We start from the raw sequence: 24,335 nt of genomic DNA, 5'->3' as shown, positions 1-24,335 counted from the left end.
TATGCACGCTTTCATCATTGCCTTTTAAACCAATAATTTGGCAAGTCTCTCCCAGCTATTGTTTTAAACATATATGTATATTGTCTATACATATTAGTGTACGTGCTGTAGCGTAGCGTATAAATTAAAACCATCAAAAATGTACAAGCCTGATAGTAAACTCTCTCTGTTATATTGAAATCATCAAAGAGTTACAATACTTTTTCTGCATAGGCTAAGGTAAGGCCTGCTTCAAACCTGCAGACAGCTGTGTAAACCCTGAGTCTTCATTTATCCAACAGCCAAAAATTAAACAAATTACGTAGCTGCGTATGGGCATACACCTAATTTAATTGTGCTGATAACCACATTTCTTTCTGTAGGATTTACTATCGCTTGCGTGAACTCGGAGTGCACTCGGGATCGAATCTAAGCTTCAAATCTAGCTCATTTAACTCATCTCATGTCAGCAACGCTTTTTAGTGCAAGTATTATCAATGGAGGACAACTGAGCTGGCAGAAGATCTATGTGGCTGCAAGTTTCTGATTTAGACCAACGTGAGTAGGATAAAACTGTATTTAAGAAATGAAACAGATAATGAAAGCAGCAGGTATGTGTGCTTTTGCTTAAGATTTTACTTTACCTTGAACTTTGGGGACTACATTGGGCTACAGGATTTGTTGTTGTCGCTCATCCAAAGTAACAAAAATATACGACTTTCAATGAAAGCTTGGATGACTGTAGCTTAACATTTGCTTCATACTCAAGTCAAGTCAAGCTCATATGTCAAGCGATTTTCAGGAATCGAGTGTTGCGATCATTGGTAGACATTGGTAGATATGCATCACTGAATAATTTTCCATTGCTAGCTGGTTGTCGGATGCATGCTTTACGTTATATCCTTAAAATCCCAAATTTTTCCAACTTCTCAAAAATTCAAGTGATTCAAAGATCTATAACAAAAGTTTAATTAAAAATGGTTTACAGAAAGAGTTTTTAATTGAATTCTGAAAGAATATATAATTTATATTGTAATACTCATACAAAAATTAGTTCCGTAGGCCTGCTATATGCTAATCAAAGCTACCGTTTCAAGGCAAAGGTTAGCAGTAGTTAACCTTTCGGTATAGAGATTCAAGACAAAAAAATTCATGTAAAATAAACGTTTTATAATGCTAGAAGCCTAGAACTAAGTGCCAGCAAAGCTTTGCTAGCAAAGCTTTGTGAAGCGTATTAGATACACATGGCATGAGGAAAATCTGTTGCTGCAGATGTTTATATTATTGATTGATATAATTAATGTGGTTATGTAAACATTGACTGTAGCATATATTCTTTAAGGGGAAATATATATTTTGCCATAAGCCTTGTTTTTTTTAAAACATTTTTTGAAGATTGACTAACCAAACATGAAACAGGTACATTAAAAATAATTAAGCTTTTCGTATACCCATTATTATGCTAGTTTGCAACAAATTTGCGTGTAGCCTATCATCAGAAAACTCAATGACCAAAATTTGCTTGATATTTCTCCAGTATCCTGCGGGACATGTACTGCCTCCAGCTAGCTTTAGCTTTCAGAGCCAGACATAGAACCCAGTTCAAGCAATAAAGGTCATAAACTAGTAACAAGCATTAATTAAACATCTCTTTGTATATAGCTTAGTGTATGGCATTATGTAATCTCATACCTGTTGGCTGTTTAGCTCAGAGAAAGAGCTAATCTCATCAATCACTGTCAACAGGGTGTCAACAATCACTGTCTCTGTTGGCTGGCGCTGGCTACATGCATTACTTATGTGTCTTTGTGTAACTTGTGATGTACTCTCTAACTTGGTCCACATAAATGCATGCTAATAATCAAATGTCTTTTTTTCTTGTAGAGTGTGACATTGTGTTTCGTAATAATGCTATAATGCCTGGCTTGCTCTTGGTTGCAGGTATGTACTGACAAGATAAAACAATCTGACTTTTTTTAATTTTTTTTTCCAGGCTTTCATTTATATGGTCTCTAATTTAGACAACAACTGCGACGACTTAGCCTTTAGCTTTGCACTTTTCTTGTTGTTTTGTTATCGTTACTTATGCCAACAGAAAATTTAATATTCACATTGTTTTTATATAGTAATTATAATAGCAAAAAAAGTACAATTTAAAATAGTTTTTCTCTGTAATTACCAAAAATCATTTAGCAACCGATATAGTTCTAGTCATAACATTGAAATGAATATTTTCATGGTGTAGTATCCTGGTTAGCCTCTGAACCTTGAGTTAAATGTATTCTGTTTTTGTTTAATTTAAAAGTTTTGAGCTATTGAGACATACACTGACCCTCGTATAGAGATAAACCCTGTCTTTAACAATGATGATTTCAGCCAGCTTTCAATAACCTAACCAACAGACCTTACCCATTCTGTGTTGTGCTGTCCTTGTATTGTGGTTGTTTTTTGTTAGTGCAGAGTAGGTGAGAAGTAGGATACTTGAGCCAATAAAAGAGTTACATTTTTAATATGAAATAACTAAGATTTTTTTGCGTTGTATTTATAATTTTGCATGCTCTTAGAGCTTGGTTAAGTGCATCGGTGAACATGGTTTTACTTTTGCTCTCTCAACTGCATTCAAATAATTTCATATAGTAAAGTCAATGGGCCATCTATCTTTGAAGAAAGATGCATGGGTCAGTATGGAGGATTCAGAGGCCACCACTTGAGGAAACTTGGGCATAAGGGCAAATTTCATGATCTTAGGCTATACATATAACTGAAAGCTTTTCATTTAATATCTTATTACAGCACTACCCATAACATTATTTGACGTATAGATTTTTGCTGCTTTCTTTTTATAAAACTATGGTATTGGCTAAAAGCGTAAATTGAATGGGTTATGATAAAATTATACTTGGCCGCTTGACCCATCTATCCGTTTTTGCGCTTGCATTGCAGTAGATTAGTTGGGCCAACTGGTCCAACTACCCTCATCCTTAATGGCCCATGTATACCCAGCTTATAACTTTTGTAAAGTGCCATAACTCTCAAGTTATTTACAGATTAGTTTTAAATCTTGTCTCAAATCGGTTAAAAGATGTTTATTTATGTTAAAAACAAAAATTTGAGTAAACGTCATTCATTTGCTGCATGTTAAACCTGCTAGAATATTAAGTAAATTTACGAAACAGTACTGATGAAAGGTAACTTACCTCCATGCTTGACATTTTCACTTTGACAGAAACTAAGATGGCAGCAGTGACCTATTTTTGGATTGGACAATATTATACAAGCAATAGAAAACTAAAATAAAGTAAACAATTTCTAATAATGGGATACCTATGTATCCCCTGTTTCCATATATCCCACTTCTCCCCTAATATTTGTCCTGAGTAATTATACTCACTGGAAATGTGAGTTTATCTTCTCTCAATTTTTGGCATTAGAAAGTTTGAGTATTTTTATCATGTTTGCTAGAATTTTGACTTCTGAGTTCGAGTTTGGCACATGAATTATTGAAGCACAATGAATAAATGTTGGGATTAGTCGCTTGAAAGATGTGCGATACTCAACAACTATGCCTGCTATGGACTAATGCATCTATGGAAATAATTATAATTGTATTTTAATATCACAATTACTATTCTGGTGTTATGGATTAAATTAGGCTGCTGAAATATAACACTGGATATCTAACATGTTTCAGTCAATGCTATTTGCTAAATTAAGTTTGAGCAGGGTAGTGTTTTTAAAAGTTTACTCTCTATTCTTTGGATTTAAGATTCAATGTTTTTGTAGTTGTACCTGCAAAATGATAGAAAATCATTTTCACCTGTAATTACAATTTAAGTATATGGAACAGTACTTGAATTGTTCCATATACTTGAAGAAAGAGATAGAGATAAAGTTATAGCGACCAAAAAAGGTAATTGACATGGTATGGCTAAATATGACAGGGTTGTTATTCACTGCTGCCACATTAAAGGCAAGGCCAATGTTTTCACTGCGGTTTATCTAGTATTTTGCAATATTATCACAGACTCATTATACACGCATTATGTGGCTCTCGGAGCGAATAAGAGTCAGGCTTATAGGGCAGAGCTAGCTAGAGAGTGGCAAAACACACCTGTGAATAATAAAACTTGATCGGAAACACTTACTAGAACCAACATCTTCGTACATACATAAAGCACTAAGCTGGGACAAGAAAACCTATATGCCAATATAACACGAATAAAACTTCATGAAAATGTTTCAAATAATAAAAATATGTTCAATAACTCTGTTCTTGACTTTTCAGATATCATAGACAGCTCTCAGAACCAATATGATCCTATCGAAACTGAAAGATAACGTCAGTCTGACTACAGCTGGCAGCGTGAAGAATGCATTTTTATTCGAGCATAACGATTCAAATTGGCAAAATTAAAAGTTAATAGAAACTTTGAAACATTAAAAATAATGTTTTAATTTGATTTATGCAGTCTTTCAGTGTCTTACCACTTTTTGATCTGCATATTTACTGCTGAAGTTGAAAAAAGATTATCACAAACGATAAAATTTCAAGTCAGCATGATGATTTCCGGTTTTGGTAGATATTGAGATAGGTGTACTAATCGGGTTATAACTTTTGTCGGAGATGTCACAGAAGCATATTTTAAAGTTTGTCTGATTGGCCAGAAATTTTTCTTTATAGTGAATTAAAAGTATTATTTTATAACTAAAAATAATGATGCAAAGAGTTGGTAAATTTCAGACGCGAGTAAACACGCGTTGAGTGCCTGACAATGTTATAAATACGCATGTTAACTTGCGTTAACTCGCGCATGGGTGCGAATGAGTTTATCTGGTTATGTAAACATTCACAGTAGCAGATATTATTTGAGAGAAAATGACTATTTTGACTTAGCCTTGCTTTTGTTTGTAAACATTTTGTTGAAGATTGTCTAACGAACCATGATACAGGTACATGCAAAATTGTGAAGCTCTTCGTATACACATTAATATGCTAGTTTGCCAGTTTTTGTCTCGAGCTTTAGCTTTCAGAGCCAAACATAGAACCCCGTTCAAGAAATAAAGGTCTTAAACTAGTAAGAAGCATTATTTAAACACCCCTTTGTATATAGCTGAGTGTATGGCATTATGTAATCTCATACCTGTTTGCTGTTTAGTTCAGAGAAAGAGCTAATCTCATCAATCGCTGTAAACCACATGCCGGCACTGGTTACACTCATTACTCATGTCTTTGTCTAACTGGTGAGGTACTGTCTAACTTGCCAACATAAATTGATGCTAATCAATTGTCGTTTTTCTTGTAGAGTCCGATATTGAGTTTCGTAATAATGCTACAATGCCTGGCTTGCTCTTGATTGCAGGTATGTACTGACCAGATAAAACGATCTAACTTTTTTCCATATTTTCTTTCCAGGTTTGCATTCATATGGTCTCGAATTTAGACAACAACTGCCAGGACTTAGCCATTAGCTGTGCGCCTTTCTTGTTGTTTTTTTTACTGTTACTTATGCCAACAAGAACTTTAAAATGGTATTGTTTCATATAACAATAATAACAACATAGAGTTACTACTTAGAATAGTTTTTCTCTGTTATTACAAAAAATCAAAATTTGCATTCAATATAGTTCTGGTGATAATATTAAAATGAGTATTTTTATGGTTTAGTCTCATGGTTAGCCTCTGAGCCTTGATCTCAATGTATTCTGGTTTTGCTAACTGGAAGGTTTTAAGCTATTGAGACATTCACTGACCCTCCAATGAAAATAAAGACTGGTTTTAACTCTTTCGCTACCGTAAGCCGATATATCAGCTTTAGTGGTAGTTCAAGTACAGGCCGTAAGCCATATATCAGCTTTAGTGGTAGTTCAAGTACAGGCCGTAAGCCATATATCGGCTTTAGTGGTAGTTCAAGTACAGGCCGTAAGCCATATATCGGCTTTAGTGGTAGTTCAAGTACAGGCCGTAAGCCATATATCGGCTTTAGTGGTAGTTCAAGTACAGGCCGTAAGCCATATATCATCTTTAGTGGTAGTTCAAGTACAGGCCGTAAGCCATATATCGGCTTTAGTGGTAGTTCAAGTACAGGCCGTAAGCCATATATCGGCTTTAGTGGTAGTTCAAGTACAGGCCGTAAGCCATATATCGGCTTTAGTGGTAGTTCAAGTACAGGCCGTAAGCCATATATCAGCTTTAGTGGTAGTTCAAGTACAGGCCGTAAGCCATATATCGGCTTTAGTGGTAGTTCAAGTACAGGCCGTAAGCCATATAGCGGCTTTAGTGGTAGTTCAAGTACAGGCCGTAAGCCATATATCAGCTTTAGTGGTAGTTCAAGTACAGGCCGTAAGCCATATATCAGCTTTAGTGGTAGTTCAAGTACAGGCCGTAAGCCATATATCAGCTTTAGTGGTAGTTCAAGTACAGGCCGTAAGCCATATATCAGCTTTAGTGGTAGTTCAAGTACAGGCCGTAAGCCATATATCGGCTTTTCAATATGGTTTCACTTTTCTTTTAATTATGAAGCCTATAGAACAGCTAGACTAATCAAATTTTGTCTCCAGTGAAACAACCTTGTTGCCAACTACTTGCTATCAATGTAAATATTTTTAGCTAAATATTGTCAACAAATCGCGGTGATAAATGTAGTGACCGTAAAACGATATATCGGCTTATCAATAGGGTTTCACTTTTCTTTTCATTGCGAAGCCTACACATTAGCTAGACCAATCAAAATTTGTCTCCAGTGAAACAATTGTGTTGCCAATCCTGTGCACCTAAAAAATTTTTGTTTCAACTAATCCATTTCTAATTATTTTTCAAAACGGTGAAACCAGATCGTTATCGTCATAGCAAGGAAAAACACACTGCGTTCGTTCAACACAAATAAAACGTTCGATATTGTACAAGAGTAAAAATCACCTTGTAATTATCTTGTAGAAAATTTTGTTTTGAATAGGATGCATTTTACAGTAAAGTGATATCTGCTTTTATTCTCGAGATATTGCTTAATTACTAGCGGTATATCAGCTTTTCAAAAAGTTGGTTCATTAATTTGGGCAGAATATTCATTCGGTAAGATTTTAATGTGGTAGTGAAAGAGTTAAAGGTTTACTTGAATCAAAATTTATATTACAGTTATTTAGTATGGAAAGATTAACCAAGTCTTACTTTGTTGTGTTGTAGGTGGAAAATATTTTACTAACTATATTTTTCCAGTATATTTTGAGTCATGAAATGATGATGAGCGTGTGCTGGATGGATATGATCTGTAAATTTTTTTACGAGTTTTTAAAATTGTACAAAAGTTTATAGTTTCAGCCCGAACAATGGTGAAATACCATTTTTTTCTGTTTGATGACATCGGTGGTAGGTTTTTTACTAGTGTTTGATCAAATATCGTTATACTATTCTTTGGATCGCTGAAAATATTGCCCAGGTTTACTGACACGCATTGATAAGATCGGCAAGGATCAAAGCGTTAAAACTTGACATATCATCAATTCATGAATTTTTACAAGTTTATATTTATATTTAACGACTATGGTATTATCTTATTGACATGGAATTACTTAATTTATTTGAAAATTTTAGCACTTTAACTACCAGAGGTGCGAACTGTCTACTGACACAGGCTTGGGTAATATTTCATAACAAAGGCTAGTACAAAGCCATTTGCCCAGCTGCTTGCATTGAAAGCTGCTCATCCATAACAGCTCATGTATTGCTTTCCAGTTGGCAAGCACTTTATGTATGCCTATATCAAATTTATCGGCATGTCCACCAACATATCAACTGGTCGTAGATCAGTAGTTTGTTATCTGTTTAGGCCTACGTAGTCATTAAAGTCATCTTTCCTGAGAGATGTTACAATGATGAACATATCTCAAATGCTAGTTCAACGCTTCTTCCCAGTCATTGGATGCGTAACCAACCTGATTTTCAAGGGCTGGTAGGTCATCCTTAACTAGTTCACTTAATAAGCTTTTTACTCAATGACCTCGCATAGACCTTTCAACACATTAGTTTCAACACTCGTTGCCATTTGTCTGTTGCTTTGAATTTATTTGCATAAAGTGAACCTTTTTGCGGTATAATTTTAATTTATTTTAGACTTGATCGATACCCCAAACTTTTTTTTTAACTTTTGATAAACGCGATAATAATACCTCAAAAAAATACTATAACGCATCTATTTTGATGCAACAACACTCTATCTTTCAGTCCTACTCCCATCCTTCAATAAAAAATGGCCCTCAATTTTTCAAACAATTGCTTTAAGTGGTCTCAAATAGCAGTACCATTAAAATAGAGTTAGCATTCAAATATAGGTTTAACGGTAGCCCACTTTCAACATGTCTGCAAATACCAAATTAAAGGTGGTCAGAGGCTCAATGCATAAAGTGGTCATCAACTTTCTTACTTAATATTATGTTACAAACATTTTACTTTTGTAGAAGTTGTTTGATCTGGAGAATAAAGATGAGCTCTCCACACCGAACTATAGTCCCTCGATCATTTCCTCATAGAACCAATCATATCGGTCTACAAGTTTTTAAAAAAGCTAAAGGGTGAGTTTATGAGCCCTTGTTTTTTTAGTCTTGATCTTTTGATGATTATAGTTGGCTCTGGAGACTGCAGTCATTAATTACCTTGGGCAGTTGGCTAAACCAAAATACCATAGCACTGGCAATCAAAAAAATAACTAAAACAATAGTTAGGATGCAAAATACTAATGTATGAAGTTGTATGTACAAATTATCCGTTTTTTATATTTATGTACAGTATTTCAACTATGTATAAATTTAGTATAAAGTTTATTAAAATATTATTATTAAATATTAATATTTAAATGTTAATATAAAAATATTAACCATTTTTGCAAAGTTTGACTGATTTTTTTAATGAGTTTAATTTGGGTTCTCAGAATTGAAACGTTTTAAAACACAAGCAGGTTTGTACGTAGTCCATTAACTGAGTGCATACAACAGGCTGTGCAGTGCAGCTCAGCACAACGTACGCGTTTAGCCAAGATCAATGTTCTATGGCTCTTACAAAGTTTTCCGTACAAAACACTTTTTTTAGTGAGTAGCTGATTAATTGATTAATTGATTAATGGATTACTGATTGCTTCCTATTTTATTAGCAAAAGAGGCCGAGAACACGGCCGAGCTCACACTGCAACACACTTTTAGCTTTTTGTTCGCATCTTTAGATGTAAAATTTTCTGTTGATTGATGTGTATATAAAAAATCTCATAGGCGGCGGGTTCAAAAATAGGGGCCATGCTAACCTGAGGGCACACTTCATTCATTGGTGAAAGTTAGGTCTTTAACAAAAGCCATTACATTTATGAGAATAGCGATTTGTATACCAAAATATGTTGTATTCTAATAAATAGTGTATTACGTTGTTCTATATAGAACGATATGGTAATGATGCTACCATATCACTACCAGGCACACTGGCTTTTTAGCTATAACTAAAAAACAACTTGTATTAACCGTTTTAGGCAACACTCTTGCTCACCTAAATTCTGGAGTTTTCTGTTCATGTAATAATATTATGTTTTCCAAACTATGATACAATTAAAAGTGCTCTTGTGAATCCTGGTCATCAAATGTTTTTAGCATTTTTTTATAACATCAAATGGCAATTAAATTTTCCTATTTAATAATAATAATTTATTGTGTTTTCCAAACTATGATACAATTAAAAGTGCTATTGTGAATTCTGGTCATCAAATACTTTTAGCAATTTTTTTATAACATCAAGTGGCAATTCAAATTTCCTATTTTCCAGCAAGATCAATAAATTTTTAACCCCTCTTAGCATTTTCAACATATTGAAGAGTGAAGTAATAATTTGTGGACATGATCCACAATAATCATGAACTTGTGGTATGACTCTTACTCTGTTTCTTACATCAAGCCTGCTTATAAACATGCTGTCAAAATGCAGTTGCATTTAAAGGTCGACTCGCAACAAAATTTACATTACAGTTATTTGGTATCAAAAAATTCACCATGTCTTACTCTACTGGGTTGTAGGTGCAGAATTTGTAGAATGGTAATTACAAGCTCTTAAAAGCTCAAAAATGAACAGTTAATCGCAGCCATCAGGAAAACATCGTAGGTTAGAATCCCTGTATTTTGATTACGTACTCAACTCAATGTAGTTATTGTTCTGACATGCAGTGTTATCACGTAAAATTAAAGGCCAATCACAGCCTCGGTATAAAACGTCTCGTAGCACTAGTTTATGACAAACACTTCGGGTTCTACCGGGAAGCTCTCATCAAATATACATGCTCAATTATAAATGCTCGCTACTTTACAATTTTTTCAGCTTGGTGTAATTTTTTTGTCGTAATTTGATCATGTGACCCATAATTCCTGTCAAAAAGCATGAACAATTTCTGCAGAATCCTTTGACTATCGCAGGTGACCAACAGGCTTCTCATGTCATCAGAGGATGGTATACATTCCTTCGAACTAAAGTTAAAAAATAAAATAATTTTTAGGCGAGGTTTTGAGATATCAGTGCTCAAAGTGACAGCATTACAATGATCAGGAAATAGTCACCTAAGGACAATAGACATGATTTATTGAATACATGAGGTAAATTTGTAAAAATATTTTGACAAATGAGGTTGCAAAAAAGTTTAAACAGAAGCCATCACTGCGCAACTTACACCCCATTTTAGCCGTTTCGTAAAGGGATTCCAACCTATGACGTTTTTGTGATGGCTGCGATTAACTGTTTGCTTTTGATCTTTTAAGATCTTGTGATCACTTTTCCCCATATTTTGCACTTACAACACAGCAGAGTAAGATACGGTAAATGGTTTGAGACTAAATAACTGTAATGTAAGTTTTGTTGCAAGCTCACCAATAATTTACGCATAAATTGTCTCAGTTATTTTTTTAATCATTTAAGAATTAAATTAGCTATAATAATAATTAGCTCGATTAATATTAAAAGCTTTGAAACCTCTGGTATTGTTTTTTTTTGAATTATACACATATACAATATGATTCTCAAATACAGCAAAGCATGACGTAAAAGTAATACAAAGCAGATTTTACACTGATTGCTTCCGTTTTCTTTTGACGAAGCTGTTTCAGTGCGAATCAAATTGTTCAACTCCTGAGCTACTGTGAACCTAGTAGGACAGTAAAGATAGTCAAAGTGTTTTCGCATAACCAAGTGCTGCATGATGTGGCTTTGTCAAGCTTTTGTACGAATGGGTCGCAATCTCAAAAACCATGGTCAAGTCGCAAACCATGAAGTTGAGTTATCCGACTATAAAGCTGCACTAACTGAATAAGTAATACATTTTTTTTAGATATACAGCTATTTCTATGACAACCAGCTACAATCTGTTTAGATTTTTAACTTCAGCATAATTTTCAGGATATAAATTCAGAAATCTAGATAAATATCACAACATCTTGATTGATATTGGTTGCTATGACATTTTGAAATGTAAACACAATTGTGCATTAGTTTTTGTTTCTCAAACTTCAACACTTGTTTTCTCGGAACTATGTTTTGGCATTAATGGTTTCAGCATTCAGCATGCATTAATTACATGCATTCAGTTTATTGACCATAAAACCTGCTGTAATTGAGGTAGAATCAAAATTTTGTTTTGCAAAATAGCTGTGAACTCACTCCTTTTGATAGTAGTGTAGATAACTCCCAATCTCAAACCACTGATTTAACCATGGTTTCTGAGATCATGACCCAAATTGTTTATGATTAGTGAGTAATTGACAAATTACTTTACTGTATATATACCTGAATGAAAAAAGCAATTGTTTGTATATGTTGAACCAATAAAAATATGTTTACAACCCAAGTGTAGTTTCGCTTTGCGAATACTTGCTTTATGACAATTTCTTCTTAGAAATGACAGTCATGTCGGAGGCATAACAGCCACAAATTTTTACTAGTTTTAGTTCTATGGACTGGGTAATTTTATTGAGTAATAGTGCTGATGAGAGTAATTATTTTTATCAGTAATAATATATTGTAAACTAATAATATTCATGAATCATCTGACTCGAGTTTTATGCTCACCTCACGGTAATTTCAAAATGAACGAAAAGTGTTCCCTCTCATTCTGCAACACATTTTTTATAGTTATCGCGACATCAACTAACGTATTATTATACTGATTAATTTGCTATAAAAAGACTGTTAATAGATCATGTGGTTTAAAGTTATAACCATTTATACAGACTCATTTTAGAAATTAGGTGTCACTAATTACTTATGTCGCAGTAAAGAAATTCCTTTCGTAGTAAAGGAGTTGACGTTAGTTTGTTAAATACATCATGTAGTTACCACACTGTTTAGAACAAATAGTGCTAATGTAAAACTACAATAAAAATATGTCATCGCTAACATAAATTTGCTACCAGTTTTAATTTTATATTATACTATATATTTTATATAGGTTTTGCATTTTCTATTAAAGGATTTTAAATGTTCCCAGGACAAAAAGAAGCCACTGCAACAGGCTTTTCATAGAAATGATTTTAAACTCTATCTTAGTATGATAGATATTTCTGTAACAAGTATTGATGTGGCTAATTGTGCCTAATACTTTTATACGCTTTTGACTAAGTCGAACAAATCTAGTTTGTTTCACTCTTACCACCTGCCTCAAGTCGGTGCACATGATCATCAAAAATTTGATTTCTTTGTGCCGCTAAAAATGGCACATTAAAGAAAATTTAGTTTGGTGAACACTCAAATATTGGTTAATTATTTGCCTTGCTAAAAACCGTAATAGACTCATCTGGATTACATGTACAACTTAGCTGCCTAGGTTGCTAACTCGTAGTTCTGTGGCTTGTTATCATTTTGCTTGTTAGGGAGTAGTAATCTTTTTAAAAAAATGAACCCGCTTTTTTTGTTGGAAACATACCATTCAAGCAGCAAATGTATGTCAGTGCTACTGCGCATTATGCTGGTTAATATTCTCAGCTTTGTTAATCATTCTTAGTATTGAATAAGTGTTGCTGCTTTTTGGTTAGTCTCTTTTTCCATATATATGTAACTATTATGTATGACTTTTTAGCTTCATGAAGGTGGTGCAGAGTTCTTACTAACCCTTTAGTGACCGCGGGCTTACGGCTGGAATTCCCCCAGCGCACCAGAGCATTTACTATGGTTATTTGAGCCTTCGATACCACTGCGTAAAAACTGCATCAACTTTCATCAAAATTGAGGTAGATACATAAATTAACATGCACAAGAATGCTGAGAAATTTCTCTACAAGCTGATTTTTTTTATGTAGCTAGCTTGCATTTGCTTTCCTGCAAAACTCTCAATTCGTTGAAGCGACGAGTTTTTTTATTTTTGTCGTTCATTTTCAATTGTTTTTATATTTACTAAAAGCAATTTTGCAATGTTGTATAAATAATTCCTGCATGGATTTATATGTTCACAACAATTTAAAAAAAAATAGTCGTCCAAGAGCATTGAAAGTGGAGTTATGAGCTCCAATGTATAGCGGGAGCGCCACTGGAAATGCTCAAGACGCCTTGTCCATAAGCAGCGCAAGACAGTCACCCGACAAGGTTGCTCCAACTTTTGTGCAAATTGGCACAAAACTGTGAATAAATATGCATCTGGAAGCTGAGAAATTTTCCTGCAGAATGAGATTTTTTCCTCCACACAGCTTGCAAAAACTTGGCAGCTAGACATATATAATTATATGCAGTTACGATTTTTTGCTCTAGTTTTTATGCATTTCTTGAGACTATAGATCTATGTAAAAGTTTTGCATATAAAGTCAATGCACAGGTTCATATTTGCTGCAGCAAACATTAACCGGTTGTGTGCAAGAAGAATTAAGTCGTGAGCCTATATTCACACATTTGGTGAAGCAGCAAAAAACATGAAGTAACATTTATTATGAGCAGAAACAGCAAATCATGGACTACTAGATTGTAAAACAATATGAGAACAGAACTTTTTGATTAGACCGCTGCTCTGAAGATGAAAGTGTGCAACAAATACAGCACACCAATGCACAACTAATACAATAGATTAGCAAATTTATGTAAAAATGCTAGCAATACAAAGCAGTGAAGCATTTGCGGAAACAATAAAATACCATTTGTAAATAAATTTAGTTAGCATGGTAAAGATCAAAACATGACTTGCACAAATATATTCCACTTGTGACTCCGCTGCCAGTGCATTCAGCTTGATCGTCAACAATGTATACAGACAACTGGTGCACATAGCCAGAGACAGCAACGGAAAGCAAATAACTTAATTCCAAATTTAGATCTGTTAGATGGAATATACTGTCTGAAGTTGAGCCATCCTTCCAATGCCAGCAAGCTTTCATCTACAGATATAAATTTATCAGAGTGAAAAACAGGATAGAACCAGTCGCATGTCATGGCAAATTTTTTTTCTAACTTGAACATTTTATTGCCAGTAGGGTCTTCAAAATTGTCAATAAAGTGTAAGCTTGCTTCTAATTTTCTTTCAATTTTTAAATTGATTAAAAATCAGCGTAGATAATAAAGGAATGTCACAGTGGACCAGTAAGGCAGCATAGTAGGCTTTTTGAGAATACCTAAATGCAAAACTAAACAAACAACTCGCCAAATCTTTATCATCAACAGGCTCCGACGCATCGCAATGTTTTTGAAGGCCATATTTATTTGTTTCGTTCAAAATAATATTTATAGTGACCGATGTTTAAAAAGCTTTGAATAATAAAAAACACCTACCTGTTTAAGAATTCAAACTTATACTCCTGCCAAACTGTTAGCAAAATGTAATTATTTTGGTTTTAAATCAGCTCCTCTTTGATATCCGTCATTATTAGCCGTTTCAACACCGGCCGTTTCAGTCTCACTTTCGCAATCCCATTCATTTTGTTGATTCTCTTTTTTACTTTCATCGGCTTCCTCACATTTTTTGGTCTAAAATCCCCTTCTTCACTTTCAAACCTGTCGTTATCTTCCTGTAAACAAATCTTTTTAATAGCGCTTCAAATATCGCATCCGTTCATGATGATCAGCTTTCCATAAAGACCGTTCAACTTCTAACAAAGTGTTCTTTTTGCACATGCGTAGAAGGGAGTAATTACAGCCTCAAAACAGTAGTATGATATCTTTTAAATCTCCTTAAAATATTAATGAAAAATGTTAGTGCCATTTTTAAAATAAATAAATGAATTTAAAAATACCTATCGAAGACTCAGATCTGATGGCAATTACGGGTTTGGTGCGCTGAGACTGCGCTCTCAGCCCATAAGATTAACGGGAACGGTGTGGAAAAGGTTAACAATAATTCGGTTGAACGTCAGGTTCTGGTTATTATGTTTTACAAATTGGACTATGCCCTGTGAATAACTGCTTAATTTCAATTATGTACACAGCTCCTATTCACCCTTGCATGTTTATAGTTGTCGTGTTCTTGCATTCCTGTTACCTGTTTACCGGCGATAGCACTTGTACAAACTATAGGTTAGCGTAGCGTCTGAGACAGGAACAGAAACTTGCAGTTAACACCCATGGTGACGAGCTCTAAACTTTACCTTACAATAATATCTAGAAGCCAAGTCCAAATCAAGGTCAGACAACTGACAATCGATTTCATGACTTGGTGATCGCTTTTGAAATTTTGTTCACATTGCTTAAGTCATGCTCTTCTAATGCCTAAAGACTACACCGGTGAGGAATATAAAAACTGTGATTGAATGTCAGGGCTAGAATACCAAATACACTTCTACTTGCTCAGTTTTTGTTTTTTCTGCAGCAATCAATGAACTTGCAAACGATTTGCTGTAAACGTATGTTGAAAACAGTTAATGTAAATCGGAAAAGGTTCTATTAAAAAAAAACTTGTTATTTCTATTTTGTTATGAATCATTGCAGAGTGCTGCCATAACATGTCCTGCATCCTCTTTGATGCTAGTCAAGTTATCTACAGAACTGGCAATTTAAGGTTCAAACAGCTTACATACATCTTTGGGATGTTTCTGGTCAGAAGAGAGTGGACACAAGAACTTAGTGAAGGTAAATCACGGTGTTTATAGACCAAAATATTGAGAAACGTAGAATGAGCTTTAGTGAAAAAAAATTTTTTTTTTAGAGGTATTTTACAATTATAGAGATAAAAAATCACTTCTAGTCTTAAAAATTCAATTATATTATTTTTGGCAAATACATTTAACACTTTCGCTATCACATCAATTTCTGACCAAACAAAATTAATTCAAACAAATTTTCAAAAAACTGATATACAGCTAGTATTTAAGTAATATCACAAAAATCAAAACCTACCGTTTCACTGTTAAATGCATCTTTTTCAAAAAAATTCTACAAAATAACTATGAAACTGTTTAGTGAGTCCCAATCTCACAAATGTTCTGACGCTTTCTTTGCGTTGAATGAACGCTGTGTGTTTCTTATTGCCATGACGATAATGATCTGGTTTTTCTGTTTTGATAATAAGTAGAAATGAAACTGTTAGGCTAAAAATTATTCTATTGGTTGCGGGTGATTGGCAACCAAATTGTTTTGGTAGAGACAGAGTTTGATTTGTCTAGCTAATGTGTGTGCTCCGTAATGAAAAGAAAAGTGAAACCCTCATGATAAGCCAATACATCGGCTTATGGTCTGTACTTATATTACCTCGGAAGCCGTGACATCGGCTTATGGTAGCGAAAGAGTTAATAATTTGCCCCATGCTATACCCTTTATAACTTTCAATGGCATTCATGTTGGTTAATAGATTGACTCGCATATTAGTATTACTTACAATCTGTTTGTGATAAATCCAATTTTTGCTCAAAATCCCGTTCTGCTTGTCATAGCTATCTTTTGCAGTTATCCTTCATTTTTCGTGATACACAGGGACATTGGTTCTTTGTGAAAAGTGAAATCGCAAAATAAAAAGTAGTTTTTTATGTACTATATATACATGTACATGGCTCAAACTTTTTTTGTTAAAACACTTGCATTTTTCTCTAAACATAATGTATTTGTTTCCTGTATGATAAATAAATTGAAGTTCTCTTGATTGACTGTTATGTCGTATTTCAATTTCAATCCCAGTATGGTAATTCAAAGAATGAACTTCAAGTGTATGGGCATAGTTTGGACTTTATCTGGTTGGAATATCTGTCCAGTAAATGCTCTTATAATGCATTCCTCTTATAACGGGAACTCCACCTAAAAATAATTTATGTAAAGCTTTTGTTTGATGCAACATAAATACTTTCACATGAAGTAAAGTGTCAAGTTGGTGCAAATTCTCAAATTCAATGACGAGAATTTTATAGCTGGCTTTAAAAATATAGTTTACATTCTTGCCGAACTGGAGCAATAAGAGTATGTATAAGGTTCGCTATTATAGATTTTAGTACATTGTTAACTCTTTTGCCACCGCAAGCCTATGCATCAGCTTATCAATAGGGTTTCACTTTTTTTATTAGGAAGCCCACACATTAGCTAGACACATCAAATTATGCCTCCAATTAAAGAAATTTGTTTCCAAGCAGGTGCAACCAATATAATTCGTTTGCAGTTCAACCATTCTAACATTTCACAGTAATTTAAGTACAGACAGTAAGCCGGTGTATTGACGTTTCAATAGGGTTTCACTTTGCTTTTCATTACGAAACCTACATATTAGCTAGACTAATAAAGTCTGGTCTCGCACGAGACCACCTTGTTGCTAGTCAGGTGCAACCAATATACATTATTTTTGTTCAACTATTCAATTTCCAATCATTTTTTCAAAACGGCAAAACCAGATCGTTATCGCAAACAAAGCGTCAGAAAAATTGTGAGAGTGAGATTCACTAAACAATTCTAAGCTTACCTTGTAGAGAACATTCTTTTAAATAAGATGCATTTTACAGTAAAATAATATCTGTTTTCATTCTTGAGTTATTGCTTAAATACTAGCGGTATATCGCTTATTTTCGAAAAACCGTTTGAATTAATTTGGGAAGGTTAATCATTCGGTCAGAATTTTATGCAGTAGCAAAAGAGTTAAACTAGTTTGCCATTAGAAGATGTCAGTTGTGTCAAAAAATAGAAAAAATGACTAGCCTTTCATAAACTCCCAAAAATTGGAAAGCTACCTATTGGTGCAAGCATTGGAGTATTGATATACCCAGATGAATGTTATGAGCTCTAGTCTCATCAAAAATATATATTTTTCCTAACTGTATCCCGACGATGGATAAATGAAAAGTCAGACAGACACCGCTTTCACCTTGTTAGTTAGCAACAACAAGTATCAATCAGTCTTTTGTTGCTTTTATTTACTTCACCTTCTTGTTTGTCTCCAAATTCATGTCTACTGCCAATTAACCAGAATGTTTTTAATTGTTTAATCGGTTGATATGAGCATTAAAGTTGAAATTTTAGCTGAGCTAGTAATTATTTCAGTTTTCTTGAATAGTGTTACAAAAACGAACTGTAACAAACAGGCGCAGTGGCACTTGCATGCCAATGGCAGAGTAACTTTATTGTAAAAGCACATGCCATAATCGTGTAAACCAAGGCTGAAAATCTGTTCTACTAGAAACTTCTGAGCTATTTAAAGGACTTTAATAATGTCTATATAATCTCAAATTTTTTGAATTTTTTTAAAGTGCTCGAAAGGGCAACTTCATGTTTTTTTTGTCCCAGCATTGAACCTTCTTCAAATAGATTACAATTTTTGGAGAAAAGCCGTCTGCACAGCAATTGAAGGCTCGTGTTGTTCGTTGGAGCTTAGGACATATTATTTTAGTGTTAATTGTGTTTTAGTTGTATCATGCGTATTTTGGAAGAAAACATTAAACCTAGAAAGAGTAATTCAAAGTGGTCTAAAAACATGCGAGTTATAAAGCAAGCTGACTTATTTTTAATAATCCTAGCTTAGACAACTGAAAAAACTATTTCTGTAAGAAATGACATCTTGAAGCATATTTGTTAAAAAAATTATTTGCTTGCAAAATCTGTTGGTCTAAACTTTTCTTGATTTTGCTGGACTTGCTGGACGTACTATTTTAGTGTTAACCCTTTGGCAGAGAAACGACTAAAATGTCGTTTACCGGTTGCGTGAAGAAACAAAATTTATGTCGCTTTCGGTAGACGTTTATAAAACTGTCGCCTAGTAACGTTAAACAAAGGATATGAACACTAGTAAGTTTTAAATATCATCAACAATATATCGGTTGATGATTTACAATATGAAATGATTATCTGAGAGGCTTTGATTTGTGCTAAAAACTAAACAAATTGCCTCTCCTTGAAAAAGAATAAAATTTGGAAAAAACAGTCAACATCAGCTCGACTTTCAAAACGGTAAAATAAAAGATTATTTGATCCTGCGATCATTAGTGACTTTTTGTTTGATCAGAATCAAAATAATTCAAATAATAGAAGTGATGTAAACTTTTTGGATTTTTAATAAACTTGGAAAATATAGGGAAAACGATCGTTGTGGTGTCAAATGCCTTCCAACGCTAAGTCGGTTAATATGCATCTGCAATGTGAGATTTCAAAATTTGATCACTGGCCATATAAGAAGAACTAAATAGTTTTAGTGTAATCAGTATTAATAATACAAATAAAATCCGCATTGATCGAAAAGTGTGCGTGAGGATCTTGTCTGTTTGTATTTGCCTCCAGTGTCACCTGCCTACAATAAATGATTTTAGTTTACATAAAACCTGTTGTTATTCAATAAAAGCACTGATTCAACTTATGCTACTTCTATTTCAGCTCATCAAAAATTGGTAAACTTGCAATGAATCTATGTACTTATTTTATATATTTAGCTCTTCATCTTAAGCTTTCTTAAATTGCAATTGAGGTCCGTAAAAGTCGACGATAATTTTTTGCGATAGATGTAAGAAATAGAGTAGTAGTCATACCACAAGTTCATGATTTTTGAACAATTTATTACTTCATTCTTTAATAAGTTGAAAATGCTAAGACGGATTAAAAAAAATATTGATCTTGTTGGAAGAGAGGAAATTTGAATTGCCATTTGATGTTATAAAAAATTGCTAAAACATTTGATGACCAGGATTCACAAGAGCACTTTTAATTGTATCATAGTTTGGAAAACATAATATTATTACAGGAGCAGACAACTCAAGAATTTAAGTGAGCAAGAGTGTTGCCTAAAACGGTTAATACAAATGGTTGTTTAGTTATAGCTAAAAGGCCAATGTGCCTGGTAGTGGTAGCATCATTACCATATCAATCTATATAGAACAACGTAATACACTTTTTATTAGAATACAACATATTTTGTTATACAAATCGCTATTCTCATAAATGTAATGGCTTTTGTTAAAGACCTAACTTTTACCAATGAATGTGTGTGCCCTCAGGTTAGAATGGCCCCTATTTTTGAACCAAACCGCCTATGAGATTTTTATAAACATATCAATCAACAGAACTTATTACATATAATGATGCAAAGAAAAAGCTAAAAGTGTGTTGCAGTGTGAGCTCGGTCGTGTTCTCAGCCTTTTCCGCTAATAACATAGGAAGCAATCAGTAATCCAATTTCAAAAGTCTATTGATTGCCCATTTCTGAAACCTTGGTAACTTTAAAGGTCTGACACGGCTGGTTAAGTAACCAGCCGTGTCAGACCTTTAAAGTTACCAAGGTTTTTTTACTACACTTGTAGTAAAAAACGAAATTGCGAGAACAAAAATATGTGCTCCCAAAAAACGGAAAATCCCAGGTCGGTGAGGGTTGTTAACATGTTTTCTATTGGTTCAATGCAGGCAGATGATTCTTTTCTTTCAAATAGGTACTCGTATGACAGGCTAATTAATCAGCTACTCAATAAAAATGTGTTTTGTACAAACATATTTGTAAGAGCCATAGAACATTGATCTTGGCTATACGCGTATGTTGTGCCGAGCTGCACTGCCTGTTGTATGTAAATGTTGTTTCAGCCTGTTGCAAGTAAATATTGTTTCTTTTTTTAGATCAGCTGTCTCAATGAAGTTCTGCTTGGCTTTTAAATTGGCATCCCACTGTGTGGTCATGTTTCAGTCAGTGTTTTTCACCTCCGTGTTTCAGGTCGCAAGCAGAATTTCGCGATAGTAAAAGTACTTAGATGATACACCCTAAGATGCATTCAAAACAGTATTGTACGATAGCTTAGTGCTATAGACTACAACCCTATTCTGGTGTTTCAAACTATTGCCAGTTAGGAGTGTGGTAAGTAGCAGCTAAAGCTAAATGTCTTTATTATATAAAATACCTAAATACTGGCAAGGCAGAAGCGCATGGAAAACATGTAACTATAGAAACTGTTCATAGCAAGATATCCCTTTTGCTGCCATATGCGCATTTATGCAAAGTGTATGGCCAACTGTCATATGCACACTATAGCAAATTTTCAAGCAGTCGCATAGTAACTTAATTTTATTACTTGTTGATAACATAACCAACGACCTTTAGTACTTTTATAGTATTGACAGTGTTGTCTAAATATTTTTCTATGAAAGTTGCATAAATTCGCAAGTCTGTTTTAAGTCTTTGTTTGGAAAATTTCAACTCGGAAACGCTCATCTTTTTTTCAACATTTGAACTATTTAGCGTTATTATGGCCTTCGCAAGTTCCTCGCGACTTAAAAAACAAAGAGTTACATATGTTGATGAAATTGCAGCCAATTCAAAATCTGGCTTAGTAATTAGAAAGATAATGAAAGACGCAGCACTAACTCTGACGGTAATCTGCTAAGTTCTGACGGAAATAATAGTTTTGTAAGTGTAAGTAAAATTGGAGATGATCATTTTAGTTTCATTGCGATCACAGCTTTACATAGGTTTAGTAATGCACAAAGCATAAACATGTCGATTTGGTGCATAGCTCTGGTAACACGTTTGCAAAATAAAATGTTACAAAAATGTTTTAGAGTTTGAAGTTTAAAAAACCCGTGAACATAGCATGAAGTAAAATCACGATCTTTCAGTAAAATGACTGACAGTAAGCCGATGCTTAATTGGTACATGGATGGCAGCAATAGGCATATCTAAACACACCAACCTTAGAGTGTTAAAGGCCAACTGAATAATAAGGGATTTTTATACAATTAAATAGTCAATCTGTGCATGAAAAAACATTGACTGTTAGACAGTTAATAATTTTATTCAGCTCAAGAGTTGGACTAAACTTGGTTTGTACTAAAAATACCATGGCAGTCTAGAGTGCGGTAAAATATTGTCAGTTGCAATAATTAAACATTCAATTATTGCAAACTATTGCAAGAAGGTCAATTAGCACAATTGTTATTGTGTCAGTCTAACGCGTTGAATCTTGCAAGTTTAAATCCTATGTGACACAATTTTTTTTTTCTGATTTCCAACTGTGGCTTTAGATGGACATATACTGTTCTCATAATAGTACAGGCTGAATGTGTACAATGTTGTTGATTTTTGTGCGTTTTGCTTAGAAGGGAAAGGAACAGTACCGCTGTAATTGTTGGTTTGTAAAATAGAGCTTTTCTTAATCCAACTATTTATTACATATTATATTTCAATGATACCATTCTTAACTAAGATTTGAACAAAGAAGCATTAGCTTGAAATAAATCACTGATGATAATCATTGTTTTTAATTTTACTGAGCGAAATGATTTGTGTTAACCACAACATTAAAACAAACTTTTTCAAAGAAAAGCTTATTGATTAAAGTTTTATTGTTAGGTGGAACATCAGCATACTTAGAATTGCAATATCTTTAGGAGAAATGTAATTATGCAGTTTCAGTAGGAAGACATCTTCTGTGCCACACCTACATGTAGTAGTGCTGCCAAAGTAACCCGCTGCAAGAGCTTCCTTTTAAAGTTCAGGTCCATTTCCTAAGTATTTTGAAACAACGTGATGGAACACACTTTTTAGTAATTAATGTTAGAAAACCTCCTTGATATTTTGGGAAAGTCTGTAAAATGGGTAGGGTTCAAAATTCTCCTAATTTTTAACTATACAACTTACTAAATGGTTTCTTTGCAGGAAGAGCAGCAACTCTACCCGTTGAAGCATAGTGGTCTAGAATGCCTGACCTTCAAACGACAGGTTGTTGTTCAATTTCCAAAAAGGTCTCCAGTGACAGGAAAGACATCCAAGCTTGAAGTTCTTTCTGCAACTGGGCGTGTCTGCAATCAGCAAAGTTCCCTTGCCAATTACTTTAGAGATGTCTTGCTAGAATATTATTGTAAAAAATTGTGCCTAGCCGTTGGTTACACTAACCATAACATATTGCACTATACTCAACATGCAAGGGACTGCTCACACAAATCGCAGGACAATTATTGTAGCAGCAGTGTTTTGAAGCTCTAAAACTTTATTTGACAGAAATAAATCAGATAATCCATTTTTGTTGACAAAAGGTTTGATGCTATGCTTTGTAAATCTTTCAATTTTCAATATTTTGGTATTGCAACAACTGTTCGGGCTGCTTTTGATGGTTGGTTCCATTTTCACAAAAGACCTTTAGGTTCATACAAACTCATTGTTTGTAATAATATTGTCTTTGTCATTGTTGCACTCAATTAAACTATTTGTTTGACACGCCTATATTAAGCTTATAACATCTCTAAACTCTACTCCCCAAAGGGGCCGCTTATGAATTCATTTTTTTCTTTTGACTAAGAATGATATTTTGAAATGAAAGTGTTGACCAATGTTGATAAATGCGAGATGAATATCTATGTAATCTTCACAGTGTGTTCAAAGTTACTCCTTGGTTTCATCGAAGGCTCCAATCGTAAATTTTTTTATAATTCAAAGGCCACCACATGCTATCTTTTCCAATTTGTCTGCTAGTAGCAATGATTGGATTTGATGAACATGTTTCAGTAACGAAAGTGGTCACAGTTCATGTTTGAAATTTATGTTTTGAACATTTTAGCTCTGTGAATGTAACGGGCATATTTGCAGCATGCTTGAATATATGCGATGCTTTAATATATGATCACAAAGTGTATTTGTTTCTATGTGAAAACTATGATGATCTCGATACCAATCCGATCATTATTGCAACTTGTTTAAAACTAACAAAATGCTAGTTCTTGTGTTGCTTAACACGAACAAGCTATAAAGGGTGAAATAAAATTTTCATGTGGATAAACAATATGACAAACATTTGATCAAAGCACAAAAATATTTGCCAATAAGTCTTTTTTTTGGCATTAGTTGACCAAAGTCCTGAAAACCGAATTAGTTGGCTTTTGCAACCTATTATTAAAACATTTTATCTAATAATCAAGGTTCATTGCAACTAAAATCCTTAAAATTAAATATCATATGGAATTTAGCTAAATTCATATAAAAAGAAGTAATGTAGACCTT

At 33.9% G+C, this 24,335-nt stretch overlaps 1 long non-coding RNA gene across 1 annotated transcript; it reads left to right on the top strand.

Annotated features, from left to right (window-relative positions):
- The first annotated feature begins 428 nt into the window (after window positions 1-428).
- On the top strand, window positions 429-23,582 carry LOC137388650 (uncharacterized). Its single transcript, XR_010977981.1, has 7 exons — window positions 429-537; window positions 1,864-1,920; window positions 5,283-5,339; window positions 8,431-8,544; window positions 13,065-13,215; window positions 15,890-16,030; window positions 22,998-23,582. It is a non-coding gene; the product is annotated as an uncharacterized lncRNA (long non-coding RNA).
- Window positions 23,583-24,335: the final 753 nt, after the last annotated feature.

This window comes from Watersipora subatra, chromosome 2 (assembly GCF_963576615.1).
Source record: "Watersipora subatra chromosome 2, tzWatSuba1.1, whole genome shotgun sequence".
Lineage (NCBI taxonomy): Eukaryota > Metazoa > Bryozoa > Gymnolaemata > Cheilostomatida > Watersiporidae > Watersipora > Watersipora subatra.
This window is presented reverse-complemented; position numbering and strand designations above follow the sequence as displayed.